General features: G+C 44.2%; 1 protein-coding gene across 1 annotated transcript in view; it reads left to right on the forward strand.

The window, feature by feature from the left end:
• The first annotated feature begins 3,940 nt into the window (after positions 1–3,940).
• Positions 3,941–19,479, forward strand: part of JCAD (junctional cadherin 5 associated) — a 189,400-nt gene continuing 173,861 nt past the window's right edge. Inside the window, exon 1 of the mRNA XM_073629847.1 lies at positions 3,941–4,061. The gene's annotated coding sequence lies outside the window, so the exon portion shown is untranslated. The remainder of the gene's footprint in view (positions 4,062–19,479) is intronic.

Genomic DNA, 19,479 nt, shown 5'->3' on the forward strand with positions numbered 1-19,479 from the left:
TTTACCTCCAGGTCCTATTGATGGATGAGGCCCGTAATGTAAAGTGCAGGGACAAGCTGTAACCATAGCAACTATAAATAGATATTAATTCAAGTCACTGCAACAGGCTTATTAAAACTGGTCAGGGGTACGTTGCTATGGGTTACTGCACATTGTTGCAAGGGGTCGTTAAATGAAGCTCTGATTCTGTTCATGTCTCCATTGTTGCCCATAGCAACTATAAACAGATATTCTTTCAATTAGAATGACTGCAACAAGCTGAATAAAACTGCTCAGAGATTGGTTGCCATGGGTTACTGTATATTATTGCAAGGGGTCTTTAAATAAAACTCTGATTCTGTTCATGTCTCCACTGTTGCCCATAGAAACTATAAGCAAATATTCTTTCAATTAGAATGACTGCAACAAGCTGAATAAAACTGATCAGAGATTGGTTGCCATGGGTTACTGTATATTATTGCAAGGGGTCTTTAAATAAAACTCTGATTCTGTTCATGTCTCCACTGTTGCCCATAGCAACTATAAGCAAATATTCTTTCAATTAGAATGACTGCAACAAGCTGAATAAAACTGATCAGAGATTGGTTGCCATGGGTTACTGTATAATATTGCAAGGGGTCTTTAAGTAAAACTGATTCTGTTCATGTCTCCATTGTTGCCCATAGAACTAATTCAGCTCTGTTGCACAAAATGCAAGCAAATGGAATGTCAATCCACCAAATGCTGCTTATCATTTCTTTCCTGTATTTATAGAGCACCGACATGCTATGCAGTGCTTTACAGAGAATCTAGATCCTTTCACATCTGTGTAGTGGCATTAAATAGCAGTTCCATGTTATTCATATTGATTTTAATCCTTGCACTTGTGTGCAAATATAAGTTGTGCAACTCTCTGAATCTAGATTTAGACTTGTGTCTAAAGCTGCAGCTCCTCTGAAGAGCGATCCACTTTCAGATCGCGTTTTTCGGAGGCGATTGGCAGGTGATGAGGAGCCTCCTCCTGTTTTAACCCCATTTTTCCAACAAATATTGCCTGAAAAAGGCTAAGTCTGCACAGCCAGTGGTAAAAACAGGTAGAGAAAGAAAAACATCACCGTTCTAGGAAGGTCAATCGGGAACAGACATCTCCTCCATGCTGGAAGTAACAGGTGCCAGCAATGCTTATAATGAAGTAGTAAGAAGTCCTGGACAGCCGCACTCAAAATAATATTATACCTTTATTGAATGATGGTCATAAAAGATACATGCCACAGCAGAGAAATGCAGGAAAGTTGACGCGTTTCACACTGTAGTCAGTGCTTAATCATAGCTGATTAAGCACTGACTACAGTGTGAAATGCGTCAACTTCCAGGACATCTTCTTACTACTTCGGTAAAAACAGGTAATTGAACCACATCTTTACTGCCTCCCCGACTGCCCATCTACAAGCAGACCGGTCTGTTTCCATTGCCGCAGCCACGATGCTTCGCTTTGCAGTGCTGCAATTTTAACTTGGCAAATCCAGTTCTGACAGGTGGCACCGACGGTCCAACTCGTCTGGTGATGTCAATGTGACAAATGCAGCTATGGTGGTTGCAGCGCTGCAATTCAATGTAAAATCCCTACTGGCGCCTCCTCCATGCACGTATCTGTCTCGAACCCGTCTCTGAAAAAGCAATCCACTGCCGATTGCTTTTCAGAGGGGCGGTAGAGCCTGCCTCTTGTGTGAATGAGCCCTTAGTGTTGAGACCCTTAGTAAAACATCAGAACGTTAGCAAACTTGCATCCTAGCCCCCTAATCATAATAAACTGATTTAAAAATCAAATCTAACCTGTAATAATTATAGAAATACATCCTATTTATTTGAACAACAAAGTGTATTGGTTATTGGCAATTAGCAAAGCAAAGCTTTACCATGTCAAATATACAATCTGTTGTTTACTGATAATATAATAACTTGGCTATAAAGCACTGACTAATGTTCTACAGGCAGCAATGTAGTGCAAAGTATGGGAAGGGGAGTAACGGTAGTTCTGCCATGTGTGATCACAGTGTTGCAGAGCCATGTTGTAACAATGTAGTAACTACTTTTACATTCTGCGTCCATGCCGGTGTTGTCAAGTAGTCAGCAGTGTAAAATCAATAGTTATCGGTTAAAGATTGTGACTCCATAGCGGAAAGTTGCTGTGTCACTGAAAATAATTCCTTAGAATAATGATGTACATAATGAATTTGGTATTACTTAATAAACATGTTTGTAGGAAATAGAATGAAAGGACAGGAATGTAGTTTGGCATTGCTGACTTCCTTCAGGAAATGCTATTTGCCTGACTGTCTCCAGCTTCAGTGTTTTCTGGAACAAGCATGCAGCAAGTCACTTCAGTTAACTCCTGCTGGGCATGCTCGCTTCTTGTCAGTGGCTTGGATCCTTTTTGAAACCAGTGGATCAGTATGACTGGTGGGTCAGCAGCAACTTCTGGGGGATCCCTGGTTGGTTTGGGGTGTAAGTTCGCTCGAACGGGGTCCTCATTAACCCTCCTGTATTAAATTGTATTGTAACTCTACTGTCTCTTTAAATTTGTAAAGCACTTCTCAACTGTTGGTGCTATATAAATCCTGTATCATAATAATACTACTACTTCCAATAATAATAATAATAATAATTGCATATAATTAATTTAATGGTATATTTCACACTATGTATTTAGGTGCGATCAGTTTAGCTGCATTTTGATAAAACAGAATTCCGTGCATCCTGGGTCCGATCAGAAACTCTAAAACGCATGTAAACGCAACTAATCCCGGCAGGTGCATCTAAACGCAAGCAAACTTGATCTGGTAAGCATAACGTTTATTTATACTTCCAATACAATTTATCTTGCTTTTAAATATCCACAACGCAAGAGTGCTAGTTGTAAGGCTGCATTCACACTTTAGCGTTTCACAAAGTGGCGCGATTTTGTGCGCGTTTCCGAAATGTGCAAAAATGCATCACCTTTTACTGGTAATGGCACTCCAAATGCATCAAAAAAGACGCAAAAAAAAAAAAGAAGCATCAATTGCAGAAAAAAACACGGTTAAAAAAACTGCATAAAGCCCAACGATCCAAAAAGGTTCAATAACTACTTTACCGCATGATGGTGCAAAAATGCGCACAAATGTGTAAAAAAAAAAAAAGCATGTTTGTTGCGAAAAAAAAAAACGAGCAGAAAAAAACACACACAAAAAAAAAATGCACAAGGTTGAACGCTCCAAAAGGTTCATTAGCTACTTTGCAACATAATGGGGGTTATTTACGAAAGGCAAATCCACTTTACACTGCGAGTGCACTTGGAAGTGCAGTCGCTGTAAATCTAAGGGGTAGATCTAAAATGAGTGGAAGCTCTGCTGATTTTATCATCCAATCATGTGCAAGCTAAAATGCTGTTTTTGATTTTCCTTGCATGTCCCCCTCGGATCTACAGCGACTTTACTTCCAAGTGCACTTTCAGTGCAAAGTGGATTTTCCTTTCGTAAATAACCCCCAATGGTGCAAAAACACACACAAATGCGTAAATAAAAGACGCGTGTTTGTCGTGTAAAAAAAAAAAAAAAACGAGCATCATATGCAGAAAACATGCAGTTAAATGCAGTTCAATGCTCCAAAAAGTTCATTAGCTACTTGCCACACTTGTCACACGTATGGTACAAATACGCACACGAATGCGCAAAAAAGGCGGCATCATTTTGCATGCATTTACAAAGCGCAAAATGTGAATGCAGCCCAAATGTAGCCTAAAAATCCTCCCTACAGCGGCATGCTTTTCTATATTTTGACATTCGTAAAAATGAGCTATAAACACAATAAACGCCTGCTGACGCGATTAACGCGCTAAACTTTGGCGTTTTGCACCTTTAAAACTTTCAGACTGGCTGCAAAATCATTAAGCTGTTGAGGGAACCTTATCCTCTTGTCGCTGCTTTTCCAAGTGGCTGCATTTACTAGGCATGCTCACCAGTAGCTTCATGCAGTGCTAGATTACAATTCTGGAGCTGCTGCACACCAACTAGACGGGGATGCAAGCATGGGGGACGCACAAGGTAAGTCCTTGCCTTTCCTCCGTGTCTCCCTACACACCACCCATTCTGCACTGCATACATGCACGGTGGGTGGGGGGGGGGACCGTTTAATCCGCCAAACTAATTGGAAGCCCACGAAATGAAAATCAGCAGAAGCTACGACAGAGGGGGGAGAATAAAAAAGAGCCAGTCAGCAGCTGCTTGTGATGAAGTGGATCTAAGTTTCTCTATGGATTTTAGGCAGGTTTCTTGTACGGCTGGAAGATTTGTTCCATGTCTGCTATGGCATGCTTGTCACAGAGGCTATGGCACCATAACCTTCCCGTCCCACTGTGCCCGCTGCCTAGATTCCTCTCTGCATGTACAAGTGTGCCTCCGAGGATAACCTTCAATCCTACAGAAAGAAGTGACGGGGAGAGACAGACACTGACACAGGGAGGCTCTCATCAATTCTGACAATTTGTATTTCTTTTTTTTTTTTTTTTGGGGAAGGTGGTAGCCGGTTTATTATTTCTCAATGATTTTCCGTCTGTTGTGTTTTTTTTTTTTTTATTTTATTTTTAGGTTGCAGGGTTTAGTTTAGAAGCAGTTGCAGCACTGACACTTCTCTGGTGGTAGATTATGCATTTTGTGCAGATTCTGGGCTAGGGACTTGGGGGGTGGGGTTCAATCACAGACATAACACAGATTTTTAGTGGCAAAGTACTGTCCAGTCACAAGACAGATAAGGCACTGTAACCGGGGCACAAGACAGATGGGTAACAGGGGCACAACATAGATGGGGCACTGTAACCAGGGCACAAGGCGGAGGGGGCACTGGAAGCAGGGCACAAAGAGGATGGGGCACTGTAATCGGCGCGCAAGATAGATGGGACACTGTAACCGGGGGGGGGGGGGGGGGCACAAGATAGATGGCGCACTGTATCCAGGGCACAAGACTGATTGGGGCACTGTAACCAGCACACAAGATGGATGGGGCACCATGGCCAGTGCACAAGATAGAAGGGGCAATGTAACCAGGGCACAAGAAGGATAGGACACTGTAAACGGGACATAAAACGGTTAGGGCACGGTAACCAGGGCACAAGGTGGATGGGGCACTATAACCAGGGCAATAGATAGATGGGGCACTGTGACTGGGGCACAAGACAGATGGAGCAATGTAATCAGGGCACAGGAAAGATCGGACACTGTAAATGGGGCACAAGATGGCTGGGTCACTATAACTTGGGCACAAGATGGATGGGGTATTAAAACCAGGACACAATATAGATGGGGCACTCTAACCAGGGCACAAGATAGGTGGGGCACTGTAACCGGGGCACAAGATGGATGGGGCACTGCAACCAAGGCACAAGATAGATGGGGCACTGTAACCAGGGCATGAGATGGATGGGTCACTGTAACCAAGGCACAAGATTGATTGGGGCACTATGACCAGGGCACAAGAAGGATGGGGCACTGTAACCAGGACACAAGACATATAGGGCACTGTACCCTGGGCACAAAACTGATTGGAGCACTGTAACCGGGGCTTCAGAAGGATAGGGCACCGTAACAGGGGCACAAGAAGGGTGAGGCACTGTAAGTGGGGCATAGGAGGGAAAGGGCACTGTAACCAGGGAACAGGAAGGATAGGGCACTGTAACTGGGGCACAAGAAGAATAGTGCACTGTACCCTGGGCACAAAACTGATTGGGGCACTGTAACCGGGGCATAAGAAGGATAGGGCACTGTAACTGGGACACAAGAAAGGATAGGGCACTGTAACTGGGGCACAAGAAAGAATAGGGAACTGTAACCGGGGGCACAAGAAAGGATAGGGCACTGTAACTGGGGCACAAGAAAGGATAGGGCACTGTAACCGGGGCACAAGAAGAATAGTGCACTGTACCCTGGGCACAAAACTGATTGGGGCACTGTAACCGGGGCATAAGAAGGATAGGGCACTGTAACTGGGACACAAGAAAGGATAGGGCACTGTAACCGGGGCACAAGAAAGAATAGGGAACTGTAACCGGGGCACAAGAAAGGATAGGGCACTGTAACCGGGGCACAAGAAAGGATAGGGAACTGTAACCGGGGCACAAGAAAAGATAGGGCACTGTAACCGGGGCACAAGAAAGGATAGGGAACTGTAACCGGGGCACAAGAAAAGATAGGGCACTGTAACCGGGGAACAAGAAAAGATAGGGCACTGTAACCGGGGCTCAAGAAAGGATAGGGCACTGTAACCGGGGCTCAAGAAAGGATAGGGCACTGTAACTGGGGCTCAAGAAAGGATAGGGCACTGTAACCGGGGAACAAGAAAGGATAGGGCACTGTAACTTGGGCACAAGATGGATGGGGTACTCTAATTAGGGCACATTGCTGCCTAGTTTAGTGATATTCCAATAGTTGAGTTGCCTTTGAATTGAAGAGTTAGTATGGTATAATAAACTAGAGAAATATGGGGGCTGCCATTACTGACATCCTTTTGGAAAAGCTAATTGCCTGGCTGTTCTGCAGGACCTCTGGCTTTAATGTTTTCTGGGTCACAAGTATGCAGGAGGTTTGACATCTCGCTGACTTTCTAATCCACATGCTCATTCTGGGTCATTGATTGGAGTGTACTGAATCCATAGACAGCCAGGCAACTGGCATCCTCAGAAGGATGGCAGGCCCTGTATACCTCCCAGTATGGGCTTACTTTAAGACATTTAAGAAGAAAAGTCAAAAGTCTTTTCAGCATCCTTGTTTGTGGTTAGTGAGTTAGTGCTGCAGTCAGTCATTCAGCATAACAGCCAGGCATCCAGCATTTCCAGTAACAGTTCAGCAATGGCATCCTTTATTTCTCTCTTGGGACAGTTTTTCGTTCAGACACTTGAGAACAAAAGTCAGAAATCCTTCTCCGCATTCTTGTTTGGGGTTGGTGAGTTAGTATTGAGGTCAGTGATTCAGCATTACAGCCAGGCGCCCGGCATTTCCAGTAGAAGGTCAGCAATGGAAGCCTTTGAGTCTCTCTTTGGAAAGGTTTCCTATAAGGAACTGTCCATGGAGGTATTTGTGTATGGCGGTTCCTCTAAGATTGATCATTTGTCTTCTGCTTCCCGTACTGCTGAGCAGACTGTAGTCCTCGGTTTCAGGTCAGGGAAATACATTATAGTGACTGTATTCTGGATTAACATTTGGGGAAGCTGAGTGTTGGAATCACATCCATCAGATCTATCAGATCCATCAGATCCATCATTACAGGAAATGAAGAGCTGCTCTTCAGTCTAGTGTAAGAGTGTAGTGTTAAAAGTCACTCACAGGAGCAACCTACCTGCTGAGGGCCAGTTCACACCACATGCAGTCCAGTGCGTTTTTTTTCTGCATCAAAAACGCATGGAAAGTAGGTTATATGGTTTTCAATGGCATAGTTCACACCGGTGCTTGTAATTCCAGTGCGTTCCAGTTCCAAAAAAAAAAAAGTAGAACATGCTGCATTTTTTCTGCACTGGACTTTACTGGGACACTGTAAAATGCATCAAAAACGCACCGGAACACACCTAAATGCACCAAAAACACACTGCAACACACTTGTCCTTATTTAAGGTTAAGAAAAAAAGAGGGGAGGAAAAAAGCACTCGACTGCATCAAAAACGCATCAAAAGTGTGCATGCAGAAAAGCACCTGGGACGCATCCGAACTGCGTTTCTATGGTGTGAACTGGCCCTAAATGTCTCTGATGTTTTTTCTGGCATTCATCTACTGTAAATTGTTACCCCACTCACTCCTTGTGATTGCTGATGTACTTTCTAATAGGATAGCCCCAAGAGCATGGAAAAATGCAGACCAGTGTGTTGTCTGAGCATCAGCCTATGGGGGTTATTTACTAAAGGCAAATCCACTTTGCACTACAAGTACACTTGGAAGTGCAATCCCTCTAAATCTAAGGGGTAGATCTGAAATGAGGGGAAGCTCTGCTGATTTTATCATCCAATCATGTGCAAGCTAAAATGCTGTTTTTTATTTTCCTTGCATGTCCCCCTCGGATCTACAGCGACTGCACTTCCAAGTGTACTTGTAGTGCAAAGTGGATTTGCCTTTAGTAAATAACCCCCTATGTGTCTTAAAAAGGTAAAACTCACAGCGCAGAATCATGCGACAAGAGGCTGCAGATCCATTCACTGTGGAAATCCTGCTGAATGAGGCTGCAGCTGATTATATCAAATACAGAGTAAAGTAGGTCACATATCAAGCAATTTTCTTTCCTGCAACCACAGGTTGCAGGAAAGAAGATTGCTTAATCCCCCCATCAGGGGAATCCCTACTACGGAGCTTTTGTATACTGAGAGCGGGAGGTTTCCCAGCTGTCAGAAGCTAGCAGTGATCAAACGAAAAACCTGACAGGCTGGTTGTACTGAAGTTGATCGATGGATAGTCTTCAGTATAAGCAGCCTGCCCATAGATGGATCAAAAATCGTCTGCTGCCCTGGCCAAATTTTGATCCATCTACGGCCGGCGTAAAAGGTATGTTGAGGGGGATTCTTTCCTTTAACACATATGAACTCTCTTGATAGCAACACCCTAATGCAGCAGCATAAGAGAGGCAGAGGAGCACTCTCAGTTTATTAGGCCTGCTGACTGGAGGAGAGAGCAGAGTGATAACCTCATCTGTATGCTGCTGCTCCTTCGTTGTCCAATCACAGATTAGGGCAGGCCCTGTACTTAGCTGTATTGCTCAATTGAAGAACATTGTGTAAGTAAATCCAGGATTTGGCTTATATGCAGCTTGTTTACTGACAGTTTCGGCCTCCGCTGCCTCGGACTGCATGACCCAGAACCAGGCCAGAGGAGGAGGTACATTGTGAGCTGTAAGGTCAATTTTTGTTGTCTTGTACCCTTCTACATTCCCTTCCAGTTGCTTAATTGTATGGTTTCTATGGATCTATGGATCTACAGTTTAGGAAAGGGTTAATAATACACACCCTATATAAAAATCCCCAACACATGAAGCAAACATAAAAGGAAAAGATTCAGCTGCTGAACATAAGATGGAAGTAAGGGGGAAGGAGGTCACAGAGCTGGACCTTCCCATGGACTGTCAGTCCTATAGATATGACTCTCCCCATTGCTGGATTGAAATGGATGTATACTGAGATCCTGTCCTATAAGTATAGCACATTATGATGTCCTGTGTATCTATAGAGGTTGTCACACAACTAAGACTCCCCTGGCCAATCACTGAGTGTATCTGGAAGCCATCCTCCAATCCAAACAGGCAGGAGTTTCCCAGGCTAATTCACAGCTGCCTTTTAAAGAGACACATTTCTTCTCCTTCTGATACGGACTGTCCTTTTTATACATTTTTTTATGTATAGCGATCATATCAAAGCTACGTTCTTTATCTGCATCATCAGCATTCAGGAGTTGAGGCTTGAGCAGTACACAAATCGATCGTTACCCCCCAAAATAAGCAATCGTTCTCTTCTTCCTGGAATAAAATACCCCTCATTTCCATTCCATTTGGCTGTATGTTTGCACCCGGTTTTAATTTAAACTGAAGTGAATGAGATCTGTCTGATGAAAATGAAAAATCTTCCGTTAAGGATCAGCTCTTGTCTAACGCTATCCAGAATACAAGTCAGCAAGTCCGCTCAGTTTACACCTGACAATCAATCAATGGCAGCCAGAACAAGCAGGCTTTTCACGGTGCTTCTGAGTAGTGATGAGCTTGGGTTTGGGATCAGTCTGCATCCAAGTCTATCCAAACCCAGAAATGAGATGTTATCAATGGATTAAAGCCCAACTCCGGGACACCTGGAAGTTCTCCCTTGCAGTGGGGATGCGCCCGCACTGCAAGCTTAAATGACTTTTCACTATTTTCACACTAAAGTTCCTCCCCGCCAATCAGGAGGCAGGTCTGTGAGACCTGTTTCCTGATTGTCAAAAGCGTCATGCGATCCTATTGGATGCCTAGCACTTTGGTAGAAGAGGAGACACACTGCGGAGGAAGCTGGAGGAGCGGACACAGGAGCCGCCCCTGCCTGCAATCCAGGAGAGGACACTATGGCCCCGCGGGTAAGTGCCGGACCGCCCCGGAGGGGTGCTATTTCAGTGCCGTGCCACGCCGCTGGGGGGGGTGTTCTTTGTTTGCCGCCCCCTCAAAAGAAGAACCCACCAGCCGCCACTGGTAAACAATACAGTGATATTAAAGGTTTGTTTTTTTGAATAAAAAACGTGTTATATTAACCTGCTCTGTGTAAAGGTTTTGCACAGAGCAGCCCCAATCCCCCTCTTCTCAGGTCCCTCACTGGTGCTCCTGGCCCCTCTCTCCCCTGCCAAGTGCCCCCACAGCAAGCAGCTTGCTGTGGGGGCACCTGAGCAGGATTGCTCCCAAGCCGCTGCTCTGTGTGTCCATCTACACATGAGCCCTGCAGAGAAGGAAAGATATCACCGCTCTAGGGAGGTCAATCAGGAGCAGACATCTCCTCCATGCTGGAAGTGACGGGTGCCAGCAATGCTTATAATGAAGTAGAGAGAAAAAGTCCTGGACAGCCGCACTCAAAATAATGAATTACCTTTATTGAATGATGATTATAAAAGATACATGCCACAGCAGAAAATTGCAGGAAACTGACGCGTTTCACACTGTAGTCGGTGCTTAATCATAGCATATGATATCATAGCTATGATTAAGCACTGACTACAGTGTGAAACGCGTCAGTTTCCTGCAATTTTCTGCTGTGGCATGTATCTTTTATAATCATCATTCAATAAAGGTAATTCATTATTTTGAGTGCGGCTGTCCAGGACTTTTACTCTCTACTACATGAGCCCTGCACCCACTCTCTGCTCATTGGCTCACTGGCAGTGATTGACAGTATCAGGAGCCAATGGCCACCACTGCTGTCTCAGCCAATGAGGAGGGAAAGTCGAGTGCGGGGTCAGGTAAGTTTTACGGTGGAGGGGGGGTTGGGGGGGTGCACACAGAAGGTTTTTTAAAGTGTAAGTGACCCTAAATATACACTCACCAGACACTTTATTAGGTACACCTTGACAGTACCGGGTTGGACCCTCTTTTTCCTTCAGAGCTGCCTTAATTCTTCATGGCATAGATTCAACAAGGTGTTGGAAACATTCCTCAGAGATTTTGGTCCATAGTGACATGATAGCATCACGCAGTTGCTGCAGATTTGTTGGCTGTACATCCATGTTGCGAATCTCCCATTCCACCACATCCAAAGGTGCTCTATTGGATGAGATCTGGTGACTGTGGAGGCCATTGGAGTACAGTGATCTCATTGTCATGTTCAAGAAACAGTGGTGAGATGATTTGATCTTTGTGACATGGTGTATTAACCTGCTGGAAGGAGCCATCAGAAGATGGGTACACTGTAATCATAAAGACCCCTTTTACACTGAGGCGCTTTTCAGGCGCTTTCACAGTAAAAAAAGCGCCTGAAAAGCTCACAAAAACCTGTTTTCATTAAAATCAATGAATGCTTTCACACTGGGGCAGTGCGCTGGCAGGGCGGTGAAAAAACTCCCCTCTCCATTGAAATGAATGGAAAGCTCTTCAAAAGCGCTCAGTGTTTTACTGGCAGTTTAGAAGCGCCTCAGTGTGAAAGGGGCCAAAGGGATGGACCTGGTCAGCAACAATACTCAGGTAGGCATTTAAATGATGATCAGTTGGTACTAAGGGGCTCAAAGTGTGCCAAGAAAATATTCCCTATATCATTACACCACCAGCCTGAGCCATTGATACAAGGCAGGATGGATCCATGATGTTTACGCCAAATTCTGACCCTTCCATCTGAATGTCACAGCTGAAATCAAGACTCATCAGACCGGCAACTTTTTCCAGTCTTCTATTGTTCAATTTTGGCAGCCTGTGCGAATTGTAGCCTCAGTTTCCTGTTCTTAGCTGACAGGAGTGGCACCCAGTGTGGTCTTCTGCTGCTGTAGCCCATCTGCTTCAAGGTTTAATGTGTTGTGCGTTCAGAGATGGTATTCTGCATTCCTTGGTTGCAACGAGTGGTTATATGAGCTATTGTTGCCTTTCTATCACCTCAAACCCATTCTCCTCTGACCTCTGACATCAACAAGGCATTTTGGTCCACACAACTGCCGCTCACTGGATATTTTCTCTTTTTAACCATTCTCTGTAAACCCTAGAGATGGCTGTGCATGAAAATCCCAGTAGATCAGCAGTTTTTGAAATACTCAGACCAGCCCGTCTGGCACAACAACCATGCCACGTTCAAACTCACTTAAATCCCTTTTCTTCCCCATTCTGATGCTCGGGTTGAACTTCAGCAAGTCATCTTCACCACGTCTAGATTCCTAAATGCATTGAGTTGCTGCCATGTGATTGGCTGATTAGCAATTTGTGTTACCAACCAATTGAACAGGTGTACCTAATAAAGTGGATGATGAGTGTATATATACAGTGCTTTGAAAAAGTATTCATACCCCTTGAAATTTTCCGCATTTTGTCATGTTACAGCCAAAAACATAAATGTATTTTATTGGGATTTTATGTGATAGACCAACACAAAGTGGCACATAATTGTGAAGTGGAAGGAAAATGATAAATGGTTTTCAATTTGTTTTACAAATAAATATGTGAAAAGTGTGGCGTGCATTTGTATTCAGCCCCCTTTACTCTGATACCCCTAACTAAAATCTAGTGGAACCAATTGCCTTCAGAAGTCACCTAATTAGTTAAGAGAGTCCACCTGTGTGTAATTTAATCTCAGTATAAATACAGCTGTTCTGTGAAGCCCTCAGAGGTTTGTTAGAGAACTTTAGTGAACAAACAGCATCATGAAGGCCAAGGAACACACCAGACAGGTCAGGGATAAAGTTGTGGAGAAGTTTAAAGCAGGGTGAGGTTATAAAAAAAATATTTCGAGCTTTGAACATCTCACGGAGCACTGTTCAATCCATCATCTGAAAAAGGAAAGAGTATGGCACAACTGCAAACCTACCAAGACATGGCCGTCCACCTAAACTGACAGGCCAGGCAAGGAGAGCATTAATCAGAGAAGCAGCCAAGAGGCCCATGGAAACTTTGGAGGAGCTGCAGAGATCCACAGCTCAGGTGGGAGAATCTGTCCACAGGACAACTATTAGTCGTTCACTCCACAAATCTGGCCTTTATGGAAGAGTGGCAAGAAGAAAGCCATTGTTAAAAGGAAGCCATACGAAGTCCCGTTTGCAGTTTGTCAGAAGCCATGTGGGGGACACAGCAAACATGTGGAAGAAGGTGCTCTGGTCTGATGAGAACTTTTCCTTTTTAGCCTAAAAGCAAAACGCTATGTGTGGTGGAAAACTAACACTGCTCATTACCCTAAGCACACCATCCCCACTGTGAAACATGGTGGTGGCAGCATCATGTTGTGGGGATGCTTTTATTCAGCAGGGACAGGGAAGCTGGTCAGAGTTGATGGGAAGATGGATGGAGCCAAATACAGGGCAATCTTAGAAGAAAACCTGTTAGAGTCTGCAAAAGACTTGAGACTGGGGCGGAGGTTCACCTTCCAGCAGGACAACAACCTTAAACATACAGCCAGAGCTACAATGGAATGGTTTAGATCAAAGCATATTCATGTGTTAGAGAGACATCCCCAAAAAGACTTGCAGCTGTAATTGCAGTGAAAAGTGGTTCTACAAAGTATTGACTCCGGGGGGCTGAATACAAATGTACCCCACACTTTTCACATATTTATTTGTAAAAAAAATTGAAAACCATTTATCATTTTCCTTCCACTTCACAATTATGGGCCACTTTGTGTTGGTCTATCACATAAAATCCCAATAAAATCTATCTAAGTTTTTGGTTGTAACATGACAAAATGTCAAGGTGTATGAATCCTTTTTCAAGGCACTGTATGTTTCTATGTGTGTGTATATTAGTGTAGCACTCACCCCTGTGAGGACCATTGATTTGTCCCAGGTTCTCTTCCTACTAGTGTAGCAGCAGCCAGGCAAACAGCAACATTCACTCCCCTGGCTCAGTAAACATTATTTATTGCTGAGTAACTTGGATGGGGATTAGGGAAGTTGTGGGATACTCCAGAACACCGAACAGGAATGAGAGGACACTCTTTTAAATGCAGCTACTTCTTAGAAAAGTCCCTTCAGCAAGCCCTCAGGAAATGAACAGCCCTGGAACACCATAAGTTATGTTCCAGGCCAGGCAAGTCCTAGTGTCAGTGCACCAGGGGTTAACAGCAGTCACCAGGATTCCGTCTGTACTGACAGCATCCCGGGGTACCTGGACGCCTCCCTCTAGCTTCAGGCAGAACATTTCCTCAGTGAACCTTCCAGACTGAATCCTCAGTGGAACCCTTCTCTAGTTTCAGATAATGGTAGCAGAGTAGCCCCCCCCCCCCCCCCCCCCCAGCTCTATCACAGCTGGGACCTCCATAAATACAGGTGAATCTTTAGCTGGGCTGCCCAGAAGGGCAGTTTAGGCTGGGAACCTCTTCTCCTGGACAAGAATCCTTGCTGCCTCAGGCTTCAAACTATTTATGCACTCCCCCAGCCTCCTTCTGGGCACCCTCCCCCAGGGATTGGCTGGAACCACATAAATATTCAGGCTGCCTATTTGACTCTCCCATCTACTATATTCTGGAATCCTAGAGAAAACAGGGGAAGCAATCAAACCTGCACCCTGTAGAGCCCAGTGCAGCCCAAAGCAATCACATGCTGCTTTCCTGATTACAGGAGAGCCACAAGAACTACATTTACCTAACCTAGCTAGCAACCTATCTAGGAGGCTGCTGGGTTACATATCATAGCCTCCAACATTTTCATGTACTTCTTCCATCTGAAGTTTCTGGTTGATCCTGCCAGTCCCCTTTTTTCTTGGTCCAAACTAACTATGCAATGTTCAGAAGCTGATTTGTGTTTGTGTGGTCAGTCTGCGTCCTAGTGCTGGTCATCCAAAGTCTGGGGGAGCGCATAAATAGTTCCTAGCCTGAGACAGCAAGGCTTCCATAGTCTGCTCAGCCACCATTGAATGCCGTCTCACACCCTAAATGCCAACATGGTAGCTAAATATTATGTAATGTATGAGCATGTGAGTTCAAATCTTCCCTTTCACACTGGGCGGGTTTCAGGCGCTTTAGCGCTAAAAATAGCACGTGAAAAGCGCCTGAAAGCTGCCTCCCCTGCAGTCCCAGTGTGAAAGCCTGAGTGCGCTTGCAAGACGGGAAAGAACGCCCTGCGAGCAGCATCTTTGGGGTGGTGCGGGAGCGGTGTATACACCGCTCTGTAGAAAAAATGATCCGCACTCCGGTTGTTGCTCTTAAAATTTCTTCATCTTATTGAATAGCCACAGTGAAAAAACACAGATTAAGTCAGTTGACGCGTTTCAGCCTATAAGGCCTTAGTCATAACCATATTACAGACATAAAACTTTGAAATAAATAGTAGCTCTAAAGATCACAGGCTCCGCCCATTGATTGACTTAATGGACCGCAGGCAATACACCGCTTGAGATCAATGGGCAGCGCTGCCGAAGCACTCTACAGCGCTTTTTTAGGCACTTTTAACCTCTTTAAAAAACCCTTCTGGGGGTTAAAAACTAGCTGCGCTTTACCGCAGAAGCCCCTTCGCCCCAGTGTGAAAGTAGCCTTTGTGTTCACATATACTTTAGGGCCCATTCACACCAATGCAGTGTGCTGCAGGGCACACATTTTCATGCGTTGAGGCACATTGCAGGATACTAAGTTAGGCAGCACATTTAAAATTAATAAACTGCAACACATCTCACCACATAAAGGAAATAGATGCTGTTTGCATTTTATCTCAGTGCAGAGCTATGCAGTTGTTGTGGTGCGTTGCAGTGTACATGATGTTTGAAGATGGGTTAGGGTGCAATTCACAATGAAAAGTACCATAGCGCACCGATGCACATAGCATGCATTAGTACAGTGGTCTGGGTGTGAATGAACCCTGTTCACACTTGACTAAATTTCTAACACTTAACAAATGCTATCATATCGTTAGTATGGGCGTTAGACTGGCATTAATGAGCTTTAGTATGGGCATTAGACTGGCGTTAATGAGCTTTAGTATGGGTGTTAGACTAGCGTTAATGAGCTTTAGTATGGGCGTTAGACTGGCATTAATGAGCTTTAGTATGGGCATTAGACAGGTGTTAATGAGCTTTAGTATGGGCGTTAGATTGGCGTTAATGAGCTTTAGTATGGGCGTTAGATTGGCGTTAATGAGCTTTAGTATGGGCGTTAGACTGGCGTTTTACAAGAGTTAAAAATGCTCCCTAAACGCCCTATGGGCAGTTTTGAAGCGTTTGATGAGCCTTAAGGTGCGTTAAAACTGCTCTACAAATGCCTATTCCATTACAGTTAATAAACTAATCTTGACGCCCCGCAACCGCACCGCAACTGCCTGCCAGAGCGTTTGTAAAGCCTTGCCATTGACTTGAATAGGAAGCGTTGAAAGGCTTCAAATGCCTCCTGAATTGACTTCAACGCTAACGCTTCATGTTTTGATGGTGTGAACAGCACTGTGGGCACCATGTCCTGTCCATTGTATTATTTGCATAGGAGTTTGAGGGAAGTTTTTAACACCTCTCAAATGCCTGCTTTTAATGCCAGTGTGAACTTAGCCTAAGGGTGTGAATAAGGTTTAGGAGGGCAGTGTTTTTTATTTTTTTTTATATGAAAACAGAGATCAGTAACCTGGGAAAAGCTTTCCAAAATTTTATTTTACAGCAATAGCAGTAAATCCCTGGAACAGACTTCCAGTAGAGGTAGATCAATCAAGAATGAATTGAATTGCCCATTCAGGGCAAAATGACAGTGTCTTTGCAAAGTTGCCCCCCTGATAGGGTTGCCACCTGTCCAGGATTCACCCGGACAGTTCGGGTTTGGAATCATGTGTCCAGGTTTCAGACTGTCTGAGACCCGGACACATTATTTAGACTGGACTATGGCTTCCCAACAGGGTTGCTGGCAGCAGTTGTCTAAGCTGAGAGTGTCTGTTACACTCTTTCACATTGCTCAAAGCCAACACTAACAACACTCCAAACACACACACAGACGGGAGAGGAGAGAGGACTCAATCTGCACCTCTTCCTCCCGCCACCCCTACCCTTCTGTGTCTGCCCACACTCCAATCCCCGGCGCTGTGCCTCAGAAAAGGAAAGTTGGGGCCAGAAATTTGAAGTTGAGCAGCCTCAGATACATCTGGATGAGAGGTGCTGACTGCCAAGGGGTGAGTGAGCTCACCATCCATCCCTGTCTGTGACTGAAGTCTCCCCCCTTCTCTCTCCTGCCTCTGAGTGAGTACACTAAGGCAAATCAATGTTCTCAGAGCACCCCTTACATCAGAGTTCCCCTTTACACCAGAGGCCACAGTGTTTCCCCTTACATCAGAGTCCTCTCCGTACATCAGAGTTCTAAATCAGGGTTCCCAGAGCATCCCTTATGTTAGAGTCCCCAGAGTTCTCCCTTATATCAGAGTCTGCAAAGTCCCTCCTTACAGTGAAAGGGAACTCCGCGAGTTCAGATGTAAAAGGGGAACTCTGTGGACTCTGATGTAAAGGGGGAACTCTTGTTATTAACTTCATATGATTAGAAATTTTATTTAATAGCAAAATATATGTATAGTTTATGCTATAAAAAAAAATTGCCGTGCACCGCTAAAGTGTTCAGGTTTGACGTGAAGAAAAGGTGGCAACCCTACCCCCTGACCAATTGATACTCACCTTGCCAATGCCCCCTCACCACTTTTTACTCCGCTGCAGAACTAAATTCCCCGGGGTTGGCTGGTATCGGGGGTTAGGGGGAGAGGTCACACCACTCCCTCTATCATGCAACAGTGTTTAGGCCTAGAAAATGGCCCAAGTACTGTCACATGGGAGAAGGTCACATTCTTCAGTATACTGGGAAGCATTGGGTACTATTGCCAGCTGCGGTGGGGGATCGCTGGCAAAGTGAGTATCAGTGGGTGGGGGGTCTGAAAGGACAAGGGTACAGCGGCTCTCTAAGTTTGCTTGGTATAAACATAGGTCTATCCTCAAACAAGAATGTCAAAAAAGGGCAGACCTCATTAGTACACATGGTCTTTTTCTGCCATCAGTCTTCAATATTTCTAACCAAGGAAGTAACTATAGACATAGCAGATCATACAACTGCAATAGGCCCAGAGTGTCTTGGTTACACAGTGATTAATGCACTTAGCAGTAACTTTTGGCTGAAAGTTTCTGTATATAAAGGTTGGAAGCTTCTGTACAATTGCAGTGAAAGTCTTTTGTGTTCTTTTTCACTAGAAGCTTTTGAGATAGTTTTGAGAAGTAAGGGGGGGGGGTCCTTAACCACTTCAGCTTTGGAAGGTTTTACCCCCTTCATGATCAGGCCATTTTTTTTCTATTCAGCACTGCGCTACTTTAACTGGTAATTCCTCGGTCATGCAATGCTGTACCAAAACTAAATTTATATAATTTTTTTCACACAAATGGAGCTTTCTGATGGTGGTATTTAATCCCCACTGGGTTTTTTATTTTTTATGTTATAAATGAAAAAAAGACAGAAAATGTTGTAAAAAAAACCCCAAAAACAATATTCTTTACTTTCTGCTATAAAACACATTCATGAAAAAAGCTCCTCTTTATGTACACCCCCCCCCCCCCCCCTTGGGGCCTTTGTGCATTTTTTTTTGGAGGGGGAGGGGAGCGGGTACCTAGTTTTGGTAGGTACCCGCTCCTACTTCCGGTTGGATCCCCAAGACCATTCCACCAGAAATTCCACCGGCTAATGTAAGATCAAAGCAAGGTTACCTTGCATTACATTGTGGGAACATAAGGTTTTGTTTTCTTGATTTAAAAGAGACTAAACAATATCTTTTATTTTCCAAAAACTATCAATACACATCCATTATTTAAAGCAGTATTAAACCCAAAAGCAAACATTTATTACATCGCAGCTTACCAATTCTTAGATGTGATGGCTGCATTCGTTTTCCTTTTTAGGCTTTCTTTCTTTCTTTTCATCTGGTGATCCAGCAAGTAGGACTGTTTTATTTCAAAAGAACAAGCTCTCCTCCAGATCTAACACTTTACAGGAATAAGACAAGCCATTTACCACTGACAGGGTGCTTACGATGATCAGTGCTTATTTGTTTATGTAAACTCTTTATTATAAAATAATTAAAACCAGTTTGCTGTAACTCATAAAGTGTTATCTAAATCTGCTTGTACATCTAACGATACCCTCCCTCATAACTGACAATTCTGCTGTCCAAAATTGCCCCTGTGCCCCTTCATCCAGAGTGGGGGCACTCTAATGCAGGAAGTGTGTTACTGGCCAGATCACCAGGTGAGAACAGAGAGGAAAAAAGAATATTAATGCAGCCATCACATCTATGTATATGTGTGTGTATATATATATATCTATGTATATGTGTGTGTATATATATATATATATATCTATGTATATGT

This window comes from Aquarana catesbeiana, linkage group LG05 (genome assembly GCF_042186555.1).
Source record: "Aquarana catesbeiana isolate 2022-GZ linkage group LG05, ASM4218655v1, whole genome shotgun sequence".
NCBI lineage: Eukaryota > Metazoa > Chordata > Amphibia > Anura > Ranidae > Aquarana > Aquarana catesbeiana.